Source organism: Pongo pygmaeus, chromosome 7 (genome assembly GCF_028885625.2).
Source record: "Pongo pygmaeus isolate AG05252 chromosome 7, NHGRI_mPonPyg2-v2.0_pri, whole genome shotgun sequence".
Taxonomy (NCBI): Eukaryota; Metazoa; Chordata; class Mammalia; order Primates; family Hominidae; genus Pongo; species Pongo pygmaeus.
In genome coordinates, this window is record NC_072380.2 from 94,356,314 (window position 1) to 94,370,968 (window position 14,655).

Sequence of the window (14,655 nt, forward strand, 5' to 3'; positions counted from 1 at the left end):
AAAAATCTATTTTTTGACTTGTAAACTTTTTCATCTAATATTTTATTTACATGAATTATTTCTGATATATTCTATAGGAATAGTTGATAATATTAGCAATAACTCACATTCCTACAGAAAAAAATTTTGGTTTTTCTTGCCAATGAAAAATTCAGGGTTTTGTTTCTCAATGTAAAACTGTCACTATTTCTGAAGTAGTAGAGTTTTGCTGAAGAAATTGCTTCTTAATCAAGAAGGTGCAATCTGGACCCTCCTTGAAGCAATAGAAAAGGACAAGTAAAACGTAATTGAATAGAATAGCAAGAGCAACACATTTACAAAGGATTTTATCCACAAGTCAGATTAAATCACAATCAGCTCCACTATTTAAATGGGACCATGGTTTTATGCAAACTTGGAAATTACTCAGGAAAGGATAAACAGAATGGAGTTCCTCTTATCTGACCCACTGACAGTTTTCATGTTTATTCTTACATTCTTTATACTTGCACGATCTAACACATTTATTCTTCCCACTGGAGTCACTCTGATATATATTATACATTAATATGCATATTTGAATGAGGTGTCAGGTTCCAGGTTATAATAAAAACTACTTGTAAAGGATTTTCTCCTGATTTCAAATCTTTAAAACAGCCACAACAGATTAAATTATTTTTAAGGAAGATAAGTTATGCTTCATTACTTCTTCTTAAATGCTCAAAAATTGCTTTATTAGTTATTTTATAGTATATTCCTAGTGAATACATTCATATTAGACCAAGAGGAATGAAACACGTCACTGAGAAGGCTCTCTAATGAGCCATATAGAACTGAAATAACTACATATGCATTCCACAAATGGACCATTAATTGAAAAAAGAACCAAAGTGTGAAGATATAATCCTATAGGATGGAACTTAAAATGGTGATATATTTTAAGGCTTTAGAACTTTCAATTCACTTGTGTGGAAGAAAAGGTGAATGTGAAACATTATTTGTTTTTTCCTCTATCTAAGGTAAAGCATTTCCATTAAACCGCTGTGGTAACTTAACATTGAGAAAGCAATAATTTTTGAAAACTTTGTCAATTTAGCAAGAATTCTTCTCTTGATTTAATACTTCTTTTTTGCTTTTTTTTTTTTTTTTTTTTGAGACGGAGTCTCACTCTGTCGCCCAGGCTGGAGTGCAGTGGCGCGATGTCGGCTCACTACAAGCTCCGCCTCCCGGGTTCACGCCATTCTCCTGCCTCACCCTCCCGAGAAGCTGGGACTACAGGCGCCCGCCCCCATGCCCGGCTAATTTTTTGTATTTTTAGTAGAGACGGGGTTTCACCGTGTTAGCCAGGATGGTCTCCATCTCCTGACCTAGTGATCCGCCCGCCTCGCCCTCCCAAAGTGCTGGGATTACAGGCGTGAGCCACCACGCCTGGCCTTTTTTGCTTATTTAAGTAACATGTATTCATCACACTGGGGGCTCTTTTCTTGGGTTGCTGGTACTGCAGGGACTGATTAAGATGGAAAGTCCCTACTTTAGGATAAACAGGGACATCTCAATACTGCTGTGCCCACAAACAAACGTGGTGAGAACTGGGGCCCTCTTTGGAGGAACATATATACTTTATCTCCTGCACTGGGATCTTTTTGAGAGTAAAAGGGGGAGCTTTTAATAATTACAACTGGGCCACAGGCATAAACCTGGTCTATTCTCGACACACTGGGATATATGGTCATCCAACTTATTTCAAAGCAGCAGATCATTCGGTGTCTCATGTTGAACCTCCGTCCACATTGATTGAGCTGTTATTTTCTTGTACCTTACTTGCCTGAATCCCGTCTTCCTTTGTTCTATTATATATCTACTCTTAGCTTAGGTTAGCACTTTTCTGACTCCAGTTCCCTCACTTTGTCTTTCTTTTTCTCTATGTGTATAAATTTATCGTGTCATTTTAAAGCAGTGATTAACAAGCTATTCTGTGGAGAGGTGTGACGTGAGGCCTGGTAAAAGAAGGGCTGGAGGCAAAAGCGTGGGTTTTCAAGCTCTGCCTTTGCTTCAACTATGGCAGCTCTGTTTTATTTATTTTATTTATTTTTATTTTTCCCAAGAAACTTTTATCTTAGAACAGATTAGTTGGCTAAAATATGTTCCAAATTTACTACATATTATCCTTAATAAGTCCTTGAATTTGCTTCAGATGATTCATGAAACTGCTGAAATTGTGTGTGATAATTTGTTTCTTCATGTAGTTATATTTTTCTGAGGAGAAGATACACACACACATTTTTTATTTATTTAAGAAGTTTGTAAGTCATAATGAATTTATCACCATCAGTCAAAGGTTACATGTGACAGCTTGAATTTTCAAAAGCAGATCTGATTTAGAAATGACATACAAGAACTGTGAGACTGTTTATAGCTGATAAATCATCCCCTAAGTTTCTATTGAAGCACTAAAAAAAGGATACTGAAATGATGCAATAATTCATTATTGTTGGGGGAAAAAAGAGATAAGAATGTTATTTGAATCCACATTTGGTTAGAGCCATTCCTGCCTTATTTGTGAGTTAGCATATTTGATACATGGGGAATTAAATATCTTTCTGCTCGATAGCTTTCTCTGAAACTTGGCTAAATAGAAAAATCATTGAATCAAACCAAGTTTAAACAGAAAACTTCTCAGTTTTGTTGCGTAGCAAACATTTCCAAGACTCAGTGCCGTAAAAATGATATTTATTATTTCTCATGATGCTGTAGGTTATTGCATGTTTTGTTTCTTCACGTCTTGCCATCTGGGGGTCACTCAGGTGACTGTGTAAGGCCAGGAGCTTGGCCAGGGCACCTTGCTTCTGCATGTGGCATCTTGTCCTTCAGGGTCTTTCCACATACACTATATCTGCAAGAAAAGAGCCTACAATTCTTTACAACATGGAGCCTGGCTTCCAAGAGAATAACCTCCAAATGCTTACCAATCCTCTGCTGACTTCATATCTGGTCATCCATGGCCAAGGCAAGCCCTCTGTCCAAGCCTAGAATTAATATGGGAGAGAACTACCCAAGGCATGAATATGGGGAGACATGATTCATTAGGAGCTACAAGTGTAATGTCCAGCACAGAAAGGAACTTGATAAAGTTGTTTGCACCACGCAGGCTGCTGTTTTATGGTTCTATTCAAAATATCTTCTGAAATGTCCAGAAAATCAAAATTAAGAAGAACATAGGCATAAATAGTAAGGTAAAGGCAGAATTGAGTAACTTGAGAAACGTACATTAAGTGATGGATTAATATGAAAAATTGCTTTTATAAAAAAATCTAACAAAATAGACAAAGCTTCATAATTAAAAATCAATTAAAATAGAGAAAACACATACACAAAATGAGGAACAAAAGTGGGTCTTAGGGCTAGAAATAATTATGGTTAATTCTAGGCTTACTAATATGTACTTCTTAATTCTATTATGGGATTTGTAACCAAATATTATAAATAAACTAATTTGAAGTAAAAACACTGAAACGGATGGTGCAAAATTGTCATTATTTGTAGATAATGTGATTCTTTGTCCAGGTAAGTATAAATAACTCAGTGATTAGAATTAACAAGACATTGAATATTTATAAAATATATATGAAAAAAATAAAGAGCTATATTATTTATCAGCAATCATTCTTTATACAACAGTTTTCAATCACATTAGCAGCAAAATTTTAAACAATCCAGGAATAAAGTAACACATTGCCAGTTAATGGAAAGCTGTCAAAAACATTTTCTTGATGATCAGTGTATTTAGTCTGTTCTCACACTGCTATAAAGATACTACCTGAGACTGGGTAACTTATGAAGAAAAGAGGTTTAATTGACTCACAGATTCACATGGTTGGGGAGGCCTCAGGAAACTTACAATCATGGCAGAAGGTGAAGGGGAAGCAAGGCACATCTTACAGGGCAGCAGGAGAGAGAGAGACAGAGAGAGAGGGAGAGCGAAGGGGGAAGTACCACCTTCATACCATCAGATCTCATGAGAACTCACTCACTATCATGAGAACAACATGGGGGAACCGCCCACATGACCAAGTCACTGCCCACCACGTCCGTCCCTGGACACGTGGGGATTACAATTTGAGATGAGATTTGGGTGAGGACACAGCCAAACCATATTAATCAAGGACTAAAAAAATGAGCCAGAAGTGTTTAGGAGCTATATAAAAAAAGTGAATACAGTTAATTTGAGACATAATAAAGGCTTGATTAAATAACACATAGGATTCCAGGATGGGTATGAATATTACAAATATGTCAGTTTTGTTCTATTAATTAAAAAATGTAATTCAATTTTATTACATACCTCCCAAGAACTTTTTGGAACTTCAAGTCATACAGAAGTTTAATGGAAGAACAAGAAAAAAGGTGAATGATATATATTTCTTTTTATAAAAGAAGAGAAAGGCATGGGGGCACCACCAGCACTTAATATTAAAATAGTGCCAAGACTGGATGCAGTGGCTCCTGCTTGTAATCCCAGCACTTAGGGAGGCCAAGGCGGGTGGATCACTTGAGGTTATGAGTTTGTGACTCACTTAGCCAACATGCTGAATTCCCATCTCTACTGAAAATACAAAAAGTAGCCAGTGTGGTAGCGGGTGCCTGTAGTCCCAGCTGCTCTGAAGGCTGAGTCAGAAGAATCACTTGAACCCAGGAGGCGGAGATTGCAGTGATTTAAGATTGTGCCACTGCACTCCAGCCTAAGCGACAGAATGAGACTCTGTTTCAAAAATAGAAATAAAATAGTACCATGATAATCAAAACAGAATGCCACTATCACCAAATCCCAACAGTCAAATTAATGGGACTATATAAAAATGTCAGAAACAGGCTTCATTGTCATCAGAATTTGGTATATGATAAAGTTTCAAACCAGTAGTAAAATCACGGTTTAAATAGAAATGCTGCAAACATTATTACCTATTAATAAACTAGATCTTTACGTTAAATCATAACTTACAATAAGCCAAAACAGTGGTAACTGGTACATTTGCCTACATAAAAATGCAAAACTTTTGTATCTCAACATATCATAAATGAAAATTTAAAAGCTTAAGTTTCAGTTATACAAGATTAATAAGATTGAGAGATCTGATACACATTATACCTATAGTTAACAATATTGTCTTGTACACTTAAAAATTGTTGAAAGGGTATATCTCATATTAAATGTTCTTAATACAGTTTTTTCCCCAAACGTAAAAGAGTGAATATTCTTTTTAAATAAAGAGGCCATACAGAAAATAATTTAAAAAATTAATATAAAAACATAAATAGCAAAAGTAGTTAGGAAATAAACCAATAAAATAATACAAATTAAAAAAAAGAATGTGAGTTGATTATTCTCACAATTGAGTAAAGAAAATAAAAATACAAATACATATATTTTACATTTTAAAATGTGAAATCTTGAGGAAAAAATGATAGCCAGTGTTGGAAACAGTTAGGTAAATAAGACTTAAAAATTAAAGAGGGAATGGTGGTTCACACTGTAATCCCAGCTACTGAGAGTTTGAGGTGGGAGAACTGCTTGAGGCTACCCCTGCACTCCAGCCAGGATGACAGAATGAAACTCTTTCTCTGAAAATAATTAATTAATCAATTAAATGGGAGTTAAAAGTGAGGCTACATATGTGTAGAACGATCTGTGAATATATAAAAATATTTTATATGGTCATTTTTTTGACCTAGTAATTTTTCTTCCAGAATTTGCCCTAAGGAAATAACCATGAGTGTGAATTAAGAGAATTAATACTTAATAGCAAACATAAAACAAAATAAAAGTAACCCATAGTTCTAGCCACAAGATATTATTAAAAACCTTATATCTATATGATGGGAATACTTTTAGGCATTAATGACTCATGGCAAAAAGAAATACATACTTCATAACATGTAATAATATTCAGGGCACATCAATATGTGAATAAGTAGTGTATAAAATATTATGCATAGTATAATCCCAATGCAACAAATCTTCAAAGATATACACCACAATAGTAATACTAAATATTTCTTGTTTGTGGCATTATAAGTGATTTTTGTTTCTTTTTTTAGTGTGATTTTTGTGTACTTTTCCAAAATTGCTTAATCATTTTTCTATTTTTGTAATAAGGAGAGAGCTATCCAGAGTTACTAAGTATCATACACAAAATGTGACAAAACAAGATGGATCCTTCTGCTTATGTACATTTATGTGAACTCATGGTGCCTGTGCACACCCACACCCTGCAGAGTATAGAGCTCTTTGCTTTGTAGCATCAGCTTTTGCAATATTAGTTGTGAATTAGTGAGGTTCCCAGAGCCATAGTGTCTGTGGTTCATATTGAATATTTGGACTATTCTCGGCCTGTATTCCCCATGAGGCACTAAAGACCCTTGCGACTCCTTGGTGAAGACAGATTGGCCTGCCATGGTCAAATCTACAGCTATCTAAGGATTTTCTTCATGCCCAGACCCAATCCCTCTCAAATATTCAGAATACTTCTGGCTTCAAACATACTTATTTTGTTTCAACTTTCCATCATTTACTCCTTTAGGAGTTCTCTGTTAGCGATTGATATGATTTATTGTTATACTTTATATCAGTCAAGAAAAGGGCAGTGCTATGTCTGTCTAACATTGCATGCTCATCCTCCCTCCCTCCCCTTCTTCCTTCCTTCCTTCCTTCCTTTCTTCCTTCCTTCCATCCAGTGTAACACTTGGGGTTGGCCAGAGATGAACAAACCCCTGTATGCACCTTAAATGAGCCTCAGTGGGGAATGCTTAGAACATAAAGTAAAATTTGCCATTGTAGTATTTTGTGTTTTCAGAAATTTTATGAAATAATACTTTGCACTAATTCTCACAAGGATTTAGTGAGAAAGTTGTTGAGAAGCTGATATGTTTTGACAACTTCTACAGAAGCGTTGGCAACTTGCCTTACCATGTGACAGCCCTATTACTGTGATTACTGTGATTACTGTGGAGCAAACCTCTTGGCATGACGATGACTTTGCAAACCCTGTCCTAGCAGATTGGATCTCTTCTCCAAATATCTGCTGGAAGTGCCTTCCAGTATACTCTGACCAGGGATAAACTTCTTTCAATTCACTATTCACTATATATAGGAACATCTAGGAACCCCAATCCTCCACAGCTGCAAACTGTTATTAATTCTCACTATGCTCTCAAATGTCATCTCTCATAGGACATCTTGTTTTTCCAAGGTGGTTAGAAAATTAGACTTGGACTTTGCCCTCTTTTCCGCTACTTCCCACCATTAATCTCTTTACCATCTTTAATTTCTAAAGACTCCCAACTTGGGAGTTGGGATGAGAAAGGAAAAATAAGAGTTTCATTTGTGTATGGGAATTTTCCCCTAGGGCAACCTTGTCTAACCTGCATGGGTCGCATGCAGCCCAGGGCAGCTTTGAATACAGCCCAACACAAATTCATAATCTTTCTTAAAACATTATGGTATTCTCTTTCTTTTTCGCTTATCAGCTATTGTTAGTGTTAGTGTATTGTCTTTGTGGCCCAAGAAAATTCTTCTTCTTCCAATATGGCCCAAGGAGGCCAAAAGATTGGACACCCCAGGCTGGGTGCGATGGCTCATGCCTGTGATCCCAGCACTTTGGGAGACCGAGGCAGTTGGATCACAAGGTCAAGAGATTGAGACCATCCTGGCCAACAGGGTGAAACCTCATCACTACTAAAAATACAAAAATTAGCTGGGTGTGGTGGCACACACCTGTAGTGCCAGCTACTTGGAAGGCTGAGGCAGGAGGATTGCTTGAACACGGGAGGCAGAGGTTGCAGTGAGCCGAGATCATGCCACTGCACTCCAGCCTGGCGACAGAGCGAGACTCTGTCTCAAAAAACAAACAAACAAACAAAAAAACCAAGATTGGACACCCCTGCTCTAGAGCTTAAAAAAAAAAGAGGCAAGGCCATGCTACTGTTCAAAATTTAGATAGCACATATACTCATGAATTAAAGACAACCTAGTATTGGTAGACAGGATTCAAATAGAATATTCTGATTTGTTAAACTTGCCATTTAAAGTAAAATAGTGTAGTTGAGCTAATAGACAACTTGTTTCTCCTCTTCTTGAATCTCAGAAGGAAATCTAGGAGCCTTGAGAGAAAGAGAACTATAAAAACTGATTCTGCTGTCTGATTGGCAAACATTGAGAGAGGACCTATATAATTTTGTACATCGGCTGAGCTAATTCAAATAGTGTTAGTCGCTCTCCTGCTACCAGTCAAGGTGATGCCCTGAGACTCAACACAATTCCACTGAATCTCACCTCCAGCATCCAAATAGAGGTGTTAGAAGCTGCACTCTGGTTGAGGAAAAACAATGAACTTTGCTTTAGCTGTGCGTTGCAGCCATCCTAGCATGCACTGAAGTTAGGAGTAGGAAAGTAGAGATGGAGGCAGGCATTGATATCATTTCTATCTATAGCCTTTTGTCAATGTTTCCTATAATGTTTGCTGTTAAGGGGTGCCTGATTGCTTTATGCACGGGGACAAGAAGAGTTGAGATAGGATAGAGAACAAATAGAACAATGTTAAGAGCTTCATTTTAAAAATGTGATTGTCTTTTTGACCTTCTGAGCCTTTATTCATTCTTGTCCTCCTAGGAATCCATGAATACACAAAGAGGCTTCAGATTCTGAAATTTAAAAGGAGAGCTTTTGCATCTATACTTTACCTTTGCAAGCCAGGTTATTGTTTGCTGCAGGTTTACTTTATGCCTCTTTGGAGAAATCTTGCTCACCAGGCTAGATCACTGAATTTCTAAGTAGAGGAACTCTAGGGAGATAGAAAGGGAGAAGAAAAAGGGAAAACTCCCCTTTCCACTCTTGAGGGATCGTAGGAAGGAGAAACAGAAAGTGATGTGTGAAGTGATAAAATGCAGGGGTCTCAACTTCTGTTCCTCACACTTCAACTTGGAGAGATAGTGTGTCCAATAAACAAGAGTATCATGAAGTGCAGAGAGGAATCCTCCTCATACCTCTGTGTGAGACGCCATGAGGAAGCTAGATTTGGACCCTGCAGAATGACTCATACCAGCTGGGGACATTACAACATCCCCGATAATATGCCTGAGAGAAAGCGTCTGACAGAAAGAACCTGACAGAAAGCACTATTAGCAGTCTGGTTGTTTCGTGGCCACAGATGGATTATCTGTTCCAGGAAGGAGTAGAATCAAAGCAGAACTTATAAGTAATCTGTAGTATCAGTGGGAAATACAGCAAGACCTTCTAGGCCTGGACTCTGAGCAGAAACATGGCTTCAACTCAAGAAGAATGGACCAAAAACTTACCAAGGGGAGACTTATGTACTGGAGACCGGGATTGTCAAGGAATTAGCATTCAAAAACCCTAAGTGGTTTGCCTCTGTTTCTAGTCTAGAGAATGTGAGCAGCACTACTGCTTCCATCCTAAGGAGAGAAGCTGCTGGAGGAAAGCTATCTGTGACAGAATTTTTATCTCAGAAACCAAACATATCCTGAAGGTCTCTTTTTTGGAGACTAAACTTTAGATTAGATTGGGTATTTACTTATACAAATAGTGGGAGACACAGTAGGAAGAACAGATTAGTTACAGACAAAATAACAAACTCTCTCTATAAAAGTTGGTTATATAACAAACTTTTAGTTTTTTGGGTACAGCATAAGTAAAAATTGGCAAACTGCTCTTCAGATATAAATGATTTAAGTTAGTCCTCAGATGTCATTCTGCAAAATTTTCTGGTTTCTCCTTTAACTTAAAAGAATTAAATTTTGATGAAAGCTTTTTCCTTTGTTTCTCTATATTTTGTTTACCTCCCACCCTTCCAAAGTTTTTAGCACCAAATTAAGGGAACCATGCTTCCAAAATCACAATGCTTGGCTTTAAGAAATTCCATTCAAAGTACTTCACCTGTTGTGAAATAACTGAGTTCTTATCTTTTGTAAATATTAAGGCATAGGCACAGGTATTCACATCTGCATTTTTACATCAGGATCTGGAATTCACTTTTTTTTGTTTGTTTTTAAATATTCTTTCTAGGCAAGTGGAAAGAAATGTTACTTCCTACTCCTGTCTGAAGTTGTAAAGACTTTCTTGATTTAAAAATCTGTTGGTAGTAACTATAATTAAAGGATACAAGAAAGATTTGTTACAGGCAATCTGCAACTGGGTTCTGTTTCTTCTTATTTTTGTGTCTAACTCTGTGTAGTTATCAGTTCTTTTGTCCTTTAGATCTTTGGTTGTTGTTGTTCTGATGTATTGACACAGATTCTGTGCTGGACCAAATTTTAGTCAGGCTCCTGAACCTTATAAACCCATCTGTGCACTTACTTGTAAAATCTAGTTTTTGCAAAAAACTTGCCAAGTCATTTTAGCAAGAACCTCCCACCCTCAATATCTGATCACCCCAAATATCTGGTCAGGTTCCCTCCTCTACCATCCCTCAGGTGAAATCTTATTCAGCAAGAATTCTGTTAGGTCAGCTTAGCCAGAATCTCCCTTCTCCCTGATGTTTCCTTTTAGTAATTTTCCATTAACTTACGCCTGCCCTACTTCTTGTTTATACATTTTCACTTGCTCGTGCTGTATTTGAGGTCAAACCCAGTGTCTCTCCCTGATGAAAAATCTCATTGCAGAGGTTCCTATACCTATTCCAATGGCCTCGAATAAAGTCTGCCTTACTATACTTTGTCAAGTGTCATTGAATAATTTTTTCTTTAATAGTATGCATGTGTTTCATGGAATCTATAAACTTACTAAAATTTGCAGATGCTGTATGAATAAACATTTTTCTTTTCTAGTAACGATCCATATTTTTCGATAGGTTTTCAAAGAGGAATAAGATTGAATAAATTCGAAAGCACTTGTTCCATCTTTATATGTCAGCCTTATTTTTGTCTCATCAATTCTTCATTTTTTTTTTTTCTTTTCTCTTCACTTTTTTTTTCTCCCTCCTAATATGGTTAGGAAGCAAATCTGTAAGAGCATAGAAAATCTTTGCTTTCTGATCATATCATTAAAAGAAAAGAATGAGAAATTTATGTTTTACTTTAACTTATAAAGTTTTTGTGTTATGTATTCCTTGGTTTATTATTTACCTATATGTCATTAGCTATTTTAAAGCAAAGAAAAAAATCACAATAAATAAAAACAGCAACATAATACCCTCTGTATTTCTTTTGATTTTGAAAAGAAATATAAGAAGAATTAATATTTTGAGGAAATAGCTTTTCAATACAAACATTACAAAATTAAAATAATAAATTAATAAAACATTTACATCATATGAAAAGTAGAATAAATATAGATCCTAAAATCTTATCTCACAGAATTAATCACAATGAACCTTTTAGAAAACATTTTTAAGGTAAATCTTTCATATAAACACATAATTTCACATAATTAAGGTCATAACAAAATGTCTACCTTAATTTTCCATGGAAGAGAAAATGCGTAGTTTGCAAATATTTTCTTCCATTCTGTAGGTTGTCTGTTTATGCTGTTGATAGTTTCTTTTGCTGTGCAGAAGCTCTTTAGTTTAATTAGGTCCCATTTGTCAATTTTTGTTTTTGTTGCGATTGCTTTTGGGGGCTGAGTCACAAATTATTTGCCAAGGCCCAGATCCAGAATAATGTTTCCTAGTTTTTTTTTTTCTTCTAGGATTCTTATAGTTTGAATTTAAATATTTAATCCATCTTGAGTTAATTTTTGTATATGATGAAATGTAGAGGTCCAGTTTCATTCTTTTGAATGAATCTAGCCAGCTCTCTCAGCATCATTGATTTAGTAGATATCTTTCCTCATTGTTGACTTTGTCAAATATCAGATGTTGTAGATGTGTGGCTTTATATTTGGGTTCTCTATCCTGTTTCATTGGTCTATGGGTCTGTTTTTGTACCAGTTTCATGCTATTTTGGTCAATGTAGCCTTACAGTATAGTTTGAAGTCAGGTAATGTGATACCTCCAACTTTGTTCTTTTTGCTTAGAATTGTTTTTGCTATTCGGGCTATTTTGTGGTTCCATGTGAAATTTATTAATAGAACAGATTTTTTCTAATTTTGTGAAAATTGATGTTGGTAGTTTGATGAGAATAGCATTGAATCTGTAGATTGTTTTGGGCAATATGGCCATTTTAATGATATATTGATTCTTTCAATACATGAGCATAGAATGTTTTTCATTTATTTTTGTTGTCTATGATAATTCCTTATTTATTTATTTTTTTTTGAGACAGAGTTTCACTCTTGTTGCCCAGGCTGGAGTACAGTGGCGCGATCTCTACTCACTGCAACCTCCACCTCCCGGGTTCAAGTGATTCTCCTGTCTCAGCCTCCCAAGTAGCTGGGATTACAGATGCCTGCCACCATGTCCAGCTAATTTTTTGTAGAGACGGGGTTTCACCATGTTGGCCAGGCTGGTTTTTGAACTTCTGGGCTCAAGCACTCCACCTGCCTCATCATCCCAAAGTGCTAGGATTACAGGCGTGAGCCACCTCACCCAGCCCATCTATGATGATTTCTTTGAGCAGCGTTTTGAAGTTCTCCTTGTAGAGATCTTTCACCTCCTTGGGTTGGATGTATTTTGATGTATTTTATTTTTGTGTGTGGCTATTGTAACTGGGATTATGTTCTTGATTTGGCTCTCAGCTTGAAAATTATTGGTGTATAGAAATGCTACTGATTTTTGTACATTGATTTTGTATCCTGAAACTTTGCTGAAGTTGTTTACTAGATCTATCAGTCTTTGGATGGAAACTATGGGCTTTTCTAAGTATAGACTCATATTGTCAGTGAAGAGAGATAGTTTGACTTCTTCTTTTCCTATTTGGATGCCTTTTTTAGTTTTTTCTCTTGCCCAATTGCTCTGGCTAGGACTTCCAGTACTATGCTGAATAGGAGAGATGAGAATAGACATCCTTGTCTTGGCATTGTCAAGGGCAATGCTTCCAGCTTTTACCTATTTAGTAGGATATTGGCTGTGTGTTTGTCATAGATGGCTTTTATTATTTTGAGGTATGTTCCTTCAATGCATAGGTCCCAGGTCTGGGAAAATGCCTGCAGCTTTTCCCGGGGCTTCACTCACTTTTATGAGTTGGATGGTGTCACAGGAGCTGTTTGTCAGTGTTCTCCCTGGCAACTGGGGTGTCCATCATGATTCCAGTGGATTCACATTTTCCTTCTTGATTTAAAGCTCACAGAGTTGATCTTTATGCACTGTCTTGCTATTCCCAAGTGGCAGAGGTATGCTAAAAATCCTCTATTCTGCCATTTTGGAAAAGAAACAAAAACACACACCTGGTTGTCTAATGTATTACCTCATTCCTGGAGAATGAATTTCTGGATCAAAAGCACAGTTAAATAATTTTTAAAAATACATCTTATTTATTTGGACTTATTTATTCAATAATTTTTTATTCAGTACCTGTTGTGTGCTGGGGACTGCCTAGGCCAGGGATAGAGAAGTAAAAGACAGTCCCTTTCTTTAAGGAGAGTGTAGACTTCAGTCAAATAATGTGACAAAATAGAACATAAAATGTGATAATATAGAAATAAGAATAAGGTACAACAAGAGCATACAGAAGTTGCACCTAACTGGATAGTAATAGATCTGGAAGAGGAAGTAATTAGATTAAGGGTTAGTTAAGTAATAAGGGCAAACATGAAGACTTTTCAAGTGAAAAGCAGCATTTGCAAAGTCCAGGAATGAATGAAATGAATAAATGAATGAATAAATAATTTCCTTTGGGAAATTGGCCCAAATCAGGGACAACTGGAGCACAGAGTTCCGAGAGTGAACAGTAAGGGATGAAGGTATAAAAGAAGCTGAAATTTGAGTGTTGGAAACAGAGAGAACAGTGGTTTGTACTACTGGTAGCATGAGTTGATTAAAACATAATGTAGTAACTAACAAGTTTGAAGGCCTAATGGGAGAGGAAGTTATAAAGGGAGAGACTGAGGATATTGGAAAACCATTAAATTATGTGAGGAATTTTAGTATATTCACAGGTCTATTTCTTCCTAATTTTAAAATATTTCCTTTTGAAAGTTAGAGCAATAAATATGCATTCTTCTGGCTCATATATAATAAGATGTGGTTCTCTCTTTTGTATCCCATTCTTTCTGGCTGTGTGCATGAGGAGACGATGCTAGGTGCTGTGCTTCTTCCTGACTGGACTTTCTCACTCTTTGATTTGACTGTCCAGAGATCAGAGTGTGGTGATGTAAAAATTGGAAGTAGTGAAATTGTTAGGTCTCTTTTCACTCAAAATAGGGCATCCAAAAGGAGTGAACTGGCATGCAATAACAAGTTACTCATGTTACAGGCAATTCACTTTCAAGTTTTATCTAAAGGGATCATGCTTCCTGTGGCAAGTTTTGTATAAAATGTATAGCATTTCAGGTTAATACTATTTACTACCAGGGAAGACAGTGAAATTGAGAGTGTGTGCCAAATAATCTTCCATAATAGTAGACTTGTGTTCTCTTCATTTGACCTTTGATTGCCTAGACATTATGGGCTGCAGTATACTGGAATGGTGTGCAATGCCTTGGACCTTCCAAGTCTTAGTATCTGCTTGCAACTTAATGACTCACATCACTCTTGGCAACTGTGCTTTGGACTTAAAGCAGTAATGCTG